We start from the raw sequence: 7,777 nt of genomic DNA, 5'->3' as shown, positions 1-7,777 counted from the left end.
TTTGTCAGGCTGACAAAATAAAAGCTTCTTCATTTCTGTGGCTGAAGAGGAGTCTGCTCTTCTTCACCAACAGGAAGTGAAACATTTCTCACTGATTCTGAAATCTTCACTTGTTTCACAAATTCACAGTAACACACACACACGGTTGTGTTTTCATATCCTTGTGGGGACATCTATTTGACATCATGCTCTCCTCAGCCTTTTACTCTAACCATTAAGACTGAATGCCTAACCCTGACCTGACTGTCCCTGACACTAAAACCACATTCTGAGTCTCAAAAATGTCTTCAAACTTGTGGGGACGGGCATTTTGGTCCCCACAAAGACATGTAAACATGCACACACACAGGTATTAATGACCTCACAGGTTCATGTTTGGGGCTTTTAGCATCTTTGTGTGTCGGTCAGATTTAATTCACTCTTGTTTTGAGGTTTTGTGCCTTTTTGTTTCATTCTTTGTGCGTTTATTTTCTCTTTAAGCCTTTCAGGACTCGTGCTGTTGGCTTTTTCCTGGTGTGTTATTAGTATTTTTCATTTCTAAACTTATTCTAAAAGAAGGACCGATGGAACATTTATGTGAAAATAAACATGATCATTTAATGTTTTTGTCAATCACAGTGTTGGGACTAACGCGTTATTAAGTAACGTGTTACAGTAACTACGTTATTATTGTGGTAACGAGCACGGTAACTAGTTATTATGCTAAAATCAGGAACGCGTTAGTCGTTACTGGGATTTAGATAGGCTCGTTACTCGTTACTTCGTGTGGTGGCTATCGCGGAGCTTCCACAGATTCAGTAACATTAGCAAGTGGTGGAAGCCAGCAGGTGGAGGAGGGAAAGGGGGATGCAGAAGGAAAAGAGACCCGAGGCAGCCGCCGGTCCAAGTGTGAACTGAACTTCAGGTAAGAAGTTATGACCTGCAGTCTCTCTGGGTCAGATATAAACCAAGTTTAGGTGGAGTTTATTTTCGTTATTCTGACTTTTTCCGTACTGCGTGCTAGCTAGCATGACAGAGTTTCTATACAGCTGGGTGGGTGCTATGAAGTTAATGATGTTGAACTTTATTTCGTTCATAAGTTATTAGAATTGCCAACCGTCTCATCTGGTATTCAGAGAAAATATTACGCATTTCTTATTGAGGTGAAAAGGAACAGTTAGTCCCGTAATTCAGCTACAATGAAAAAGGCACAAAGCTGGATTTATTCTGTGTCTTTGCTGCACAGCTGCCTCTTCTTCTTTCATTCTCCCCCCTCCCTCTCCTGTTTCTACTTCAATCATGAAAACTGATCAATGATCAGCTGATCGTCTCTCTTGTTTGTTTATCTCCCACTTTGCATCAGAAAGAGGAAACCAGCGGAGTTCACGTTAAACAACAGCAGCACGTTTAAGCTTGATCAGCTGTTGTTAGAATTTATTTCATATTAATTTCTAGTATCAGCTGATGTTTGCTGGAGCCACAGCTGTAAAGCTGCTGGTCATGATGTCGGTTTGGTTATGTGGTGAGAGGGAAACATGAAGATGAAACCAGGAGATGTCCTTACTGAATCATCAGAGCTGAACAGTGATGGAGAAACAGGTTTACCTTTTAGGTGACATGGATGAGTTGAAGGGAAGTTATGAACTGTTTCTGAGAGACAAATAACACCAGGATCCTTTTTTAGGTAGCTGACAGCTGGTAACTGTGCAGGGGCAGCTCTAGCAAAGTTTTGCCAGGGGGGCCAGGTAGGGCATTAACAGGGAGAGGGGGGCACAAGGAAATACTTTTCTTTCTTATTCTCATTTAAAATGTCTCGCTTTTAAAAAATAATTATCTGAATCTTACAACAAACGATTGATAGATTGATGCATATACACCATCAAGACAGTGAGCATCACTGTCACAACAGCGTTTGTTTTCATTCAAAGGCTTTATGATTTTTGCTATAATGGTGGGCCGGTCTCTAGTCACAATGCCCAGGCTGATTTTTTTGTCCCAGTCCAGCCCTGTATGCAGCTCATCTGCAGTCTGGTGTTACCTACATCTTCCTATTCAGAAGGCAGAATTTCCGAGTTCTGAGTACAATCGACAGCACCACGACTGCAGTTTTTGTGTTGGATGTAAAAGGCGCACATGATGCTGTGACGTAGGCTAGAATCATGGTGGCGGTCAACGGCGGTCCAGGCGTGGGATTTCTCTCGTGGAAATATGCACCTTATCTTTTCCTTTCTATTGGTAGGTGGCACAGTGCACTTGTGGCAGGTAAGCAAGCTAGAAGACTGGCAAAGTTATGGAAGCAACACATTAACAAGAGAATTCTGAGTAAAACCAAAGTTACTTTCCCTAGTAACTAGTTACTTTGAAAGTAACGAGTAACTTGAAGTAACTGAGTTACTTTTGATAGAAGTAACTAGTAATGTAACTAAGTTACTAATTTAAAGTAACTTACCCAACACTGGTCAGTCATTAAAAATAAATCCTGGTCTTTCATTTTGCTGCTGCATTGTTCACAGAAACACATATTTTCCTGTTTCTTTCTGTTTGTGTGTTTCTGCTTTTGCCTGTTTAGAGCTGCTGAGCAGGAAAACCCAGACGAACAAAAACCTCTTTTAAGTAAATGTTTGAGTCACTTTGGGTCTGAAATGTAAAAATCTGCAGACTGAAACAGATTTGAAGGCATCACAGAAACAGCCTCACATTCAAAACATGAAAGAGAGGACTTTTATTTTGAAACACTCAGGAAATGACAGAGGGAAAGTTTTTTAATTAAAACAAATTATTAGTTTATACAACCACCAAAACTGTGATGATCCTCCTTCTCCCTAAGATGGCAAACTGAAACACAAGTTTCCTTGTGGCTCAGGAAACTAACCACTCCAAGTTGGTGACTTTTGGAGATTTAATTTCCTGGATGATTGAGAATGCATCAAGACGAACACAAAAGGAAGTTCACCGCTTTTAGCAGCTCCCCCCCAGACAAACAAAGAGGCAGTTGGCAGTTAGAAATCAGCAATCATTCACACACCCCCACTCCCCTCCAGAATTCTCAGGTAACAACCTAATTTACATATGAATGACTAGCCAATTTAGCTTCCACTTGGCTGAAGCTAAAGCCTAGCTAAAAGCCTACCAGCCATTTGGCAACTCAGCCCATCACACGTCCACGTCTCTCCTTGTTTCGTCTTTTATTATGAAAGGGTTGTGTTTCCATGTTCAGTGTGTTTCATGTTGCTTCCCCTGTGGTGTCAGGTTCATTTGTGTCAGCTGTGTTTCCACTTCCCTCCTTTCTCTTCTGTGTATTTAAGTCCGCTGTCTTCCTCTGGGCAGTGTTGGTGCGTTTTCCTCCGTTCACGTTATTCCGGGTTTCAGGTTATCTCCTGATTCTGTTTAGGTCCATGTTCATGTTCATGTTTTTTCATCAGAGTTTCTCGCATGCACCTCCTCGGATTCATGTTCATGTTTTTCTTGTCATAGTTGTCATAGTCATACCGAGTTATTCCCAGGATAGGTTTTAGTTTTAGTTTCCGCCCCTGTTTGCTGGGCCTTGTTTTGTGTTCGTGTTTTTCAACCTAATAAATGGTTTGTTTTTTTGTTAAGATTCAGTTCCATCTCTCCCTTGTCTGCTTCCGGGTTCATATTGCAATCACATCAGCCACAGTGACAATAAACTTATTTTGATTTTTAACTTTCTTTAGTTTTTCAACAATATTATCTATATATAAACATTTTGCATCTTACAATATAAAGCCTGGATCCTGCACATATTGCACTTTGAACTTGAACTGTGTTGTCTGTTTATTGGAGATTGTACTACTTGAATTCATTATCCTGGTGATATAACACATTAATTCTCCATTTGGAATCAATATAGTATATAATACAGTATCTGTCTATCCATCTATATAGCTATTGAATTGAACTGGAGTGAATGGAAGAGAATTAAATAATGGATTTCATGTTCATGTTTATCTATGTTGTAACAGTGACGACTTGAGACATCTGTTTGGCACTATATGAAGAGAATTAAATAAAATTTAAATAAAAATGATATTAACTGTATTTATACATTTTATATTTTTGGATGAGACACTGTCAGTGTGCTGTTATATAACTCAGGTATTTTTAAGGCCTGACTGGTGGCATTGGTGCCCATTGCTTTACTGTGCTGTTGGATGTGTATGTGGGCTATCCCTTGTACCTGACATTTGATTGGGCATCACTGTGTTGCTATGGTATGATCCTGGTAGTTGTTGTTAATAAAACAATAACAAATTCAAATTCAAACATTGCTGCATTCTTCTGTCACTGAGGATTCCAAACCTGCACTCAGTCTCCTCATTACTTTGGTATTGAACAGACAAACTTTGGAGCTCCTGCAAACTTTATGCACAAACTGCAAATATTTTACACAAATCTGCGACTGACAACAAGCACAGAGACTTCAAACAATCACTGAAGTAAGGACTGAAAGATTTACTTTAAAACAATAATGATTAAGACCTTTTTCGTGAGGTTGTTTTCCCTTGATTGCCAGCTGTTACTGTTTTTATCTTCATATCTTTCATATTTGTCCACCTAAACAATGCTTTAATGATACAGTTTGAGAAGTTTGATATGAATTTATCCAACTGACTTGAAACTGAAACTGACAACTGTCCTGTAATCTTACACAGAGAAACCAAATCCTGCGTCTTTGCCTTGACAGACGCCTAAAATGGCTCGAGCTGTGGTAAGTTACCCTTCACTGTGTCTGTTTCTAAACATTAAATCGTGTGAATTTTTAAAGAAAAATCCAACAACAACAATAATAATATGTAACAGAGCAAAACGTCAGATGACTTAAATGTTCCTCTGCAACACAAATTCAAAGTCTGCCTCCTCCACAGGCAAAGGAGAAGCTCCCACGCTCATCCAGTGCAGACCGTTGTGCTCTGGACAATGAAGTTCCCGCTTTCATGTTCCGACCTATCAGCGCACCTGCATGTGAGCTCCTAAGTCCTCCACCTGCTGATGCCAGCTTTCAGTCGAAGGACACAGACAAGATCATGCATCCAGATTTGAAAAACGATCGTTCATCCCTGGATGATGACGTGATGTTTTTCATGTGTCCTAGCGATGTTCCTCTGCCTCCGAGACCTCCACCCACTGCAGAGGTAGGTCTCTGCAGAAAGCGCAGATATTCTACTGCTTTTTCTGTTAATGATGAAGAGGAACATTTGATGCCCAAACGCATGAGGCTGATGAGTTGGGATGTCTCTAAGTCTCCAGCTGCTGAGAAGGAGTATGTTTGCTTTACGTGTCCTGAAGACAAGAGGTCTGAGTTACCTCTCAGCTCCCTCCAAGGCCATCCACCATCACAGGTCAATAATAATGACACTGACCAGTGTACCATTCTGCTGCCTCCTGAAATCCCAGTGCCTCCAAGTCCTGCCCCTGTTGGAGTTCTAGAAACTGTTGATTTTCCTTGTGTTGATAATTAAATACATGTTTGTGGTAATAAATACATTTTTGAGCAAATACATGTTGAGATGATTCGGTTGATTATGATGGTTATAATTATCCAAACAGTATTATTCCTAATAAGATCTTTACTTTTTCTACTTATTTTCTCCATGACCTATTTCGATGTCTATTTTGAAGATTCACTCATGACAGTATGCTTATTCTCAGTAGAGTGTATAGCCACATCTGAACAAATAATAAATTAAAGTCACTCATTAACAACTTACCACATACGCCGGAGCTGAATTCAAGATGTAAGCAGACGTTTCACAGATATCTTGGTTGTCTTTCCATTTCCTACACTAACAGTATCCTGAGAATTGGCTTATAGAGCTGATATGAAGGTGAAATTTCATGACTTAATCGAAGCATCATCAGCTTAAATGCAAATGAATCCACTGTACTTGAGGTAACCTAACACTGACCATGAACGCCACAATCACTGTGCGCCAGTCCAACACAGTGCTTTACTGTGAACTCACCACAGTACTGCAAACTAAAGTGTTTATCTTCCAGTCCAATCCAATCCATCTTTATTGAGAAAGCACTTTAAAAAACCCAGGACAAAACCAAAGTGCTGTACAGTAAATGAGTTAAGAACAATAGAATAAAACATAACAGTAAAAAAATAAAACACATAATACATAAAAAATGTAAACAGCCCTATATTTCAAAACAAGATAAAACAGCAAAAATAAACTAAAAAACTCAAACTAAAAACCAACATCTTACAAGGTGTCAAAGGTCAGGGTGAAGAGATGAGTTTTCAGGAGTGATTTAAGAACAGGCAGAGAAGAAGCCTGTCTAATCTCTAAAGGCAGATCGTGTCACAGTTTCAGAGATGCTGCAGCAAAAGCACGATGTCCTCTAAGTTTACGCTCAGTCCTGGGAACATTCAGGAACAGCTGATCAGCTGACCTGAGACAGCGGGTGGGTTTATAAGACTGTGGCAGCTCAGAGAGTTAAGATGCAGCTAGGTCATGGAGAGCTTTAAGAGACATTAATACCAATAAGCTGCTAACATGATGTTGTATTTTATTTACATGTCTGTTTTAGCACTTTAACATTTGCATCTGTCTAACTGGCTAACCATGCAAGACTATTGTAAGCATTGCTCTGTAATAGTGCGACATTTTGGACCCCAGGAGGTCTTTCTGTATCTGCACGATGTTTGACCTGCAGTCTTTATAGCCGCCTATGTATATTCTTTTAAACCTTTTTATTGTTTTTAAATGATAGTTACGGACCAAATGTTAAACTATATAGTTGAATATATAGTTAAAGTGTTTCTCTAGATACAGAGAAAGGTTTTACATCAAAAGGTCATCTGTCTGCATATAAAACAGAAGCTTTCATGCAGATGCACTTCCTGTTTAGAGACTTTGAGGTTTAGGTAGTGACGGGGGTGATTTACTGAGCGTGTAAGTTTTCCTCCTGTCAACACACTCTACAATGCCGCCCACATGCCACTCCTGTCCAGTCTTGAAAGCAAAACATGTATGTATAGTATAAAATGGTGAAATGCTGATTTCCATGTTTCAATTGAATCACTTGATTGTAATCAATTGATTGCAGAGACTTTTGTCAAGACCTTATAGAATCAGAAGTCCCGTGAACATGCACTAATAAAAGCTGCAGTTGTAATAGGGGATAAAGTAGTGTGCACAATGTGTGTTTGGATAAGATGTCAGTAATGCATTCACATTAAAATCACAGGGTTTCTTTCTTTTTCTTATTTTTCTTACATATCATGTAAAAAAACACTCCTGCAGCATTTTTTCTCTGCCACAGATTTAGGAGAGGAAGAGTCCAGCATTTCAACACCTGTGCAAATGTTAGTTTATTTGATAGGTGCATCAGTAGTAATTATTTAAATTAGAGTTTTCAGCAGTGTTGTTGTATTTACAGCAAAGTGCCTGCAAAGTGTAAAAACTAATTAACTGATGATACTAGACCCTTAAAAGAGATAAACACCACTAGTCAAGTCATAATGGCTACTTACAAATACATAAGCACTCAACACAACCCACACAGTGATCTAATGCACAAAAACAAAGGAGACTTAAACTGGCTGAATCAATTACTGTAAAGAAAACATGGAGGAAGGCTTCCTGTGGTGTCTGGCTGCAGTATAGCTCATAAACCTGCCTCCTGCATTACAGCAGACAGGTCAGGGGTCAAATGAAAAGCAAAATGTTTACCTCAGATAAGGGATGCACCGATACCACTTTTTTGGAAACGAGTACGAGTACTTGCATTTCAGTACTCGCCGATACCGAGTACTTAATAAAAACAT

The sequence above is a fragment of the Mchenga conophoros genome, linkage group LG23 (genome assembly GCF_057382185.1).
Source record: "Mchenga conophoros isolate Kocher_MC1m ecotype Shallow Benthic linkage group LG23, M_conophoros_male_GT1.1, whole genome shotgun sequence".
In the NCBI taxonomy this organism is placed as follows: Eukaryota; Metazoa; Chordata; class Actinopteri; order Cichliformes; family Cichlidae; genus Mchenga; species Mchenga conophoros.
The sequence above is the reverse complement of the archived record's forward strand: the minus strand, read 5'-3'. Positions refer to the sequence as shown.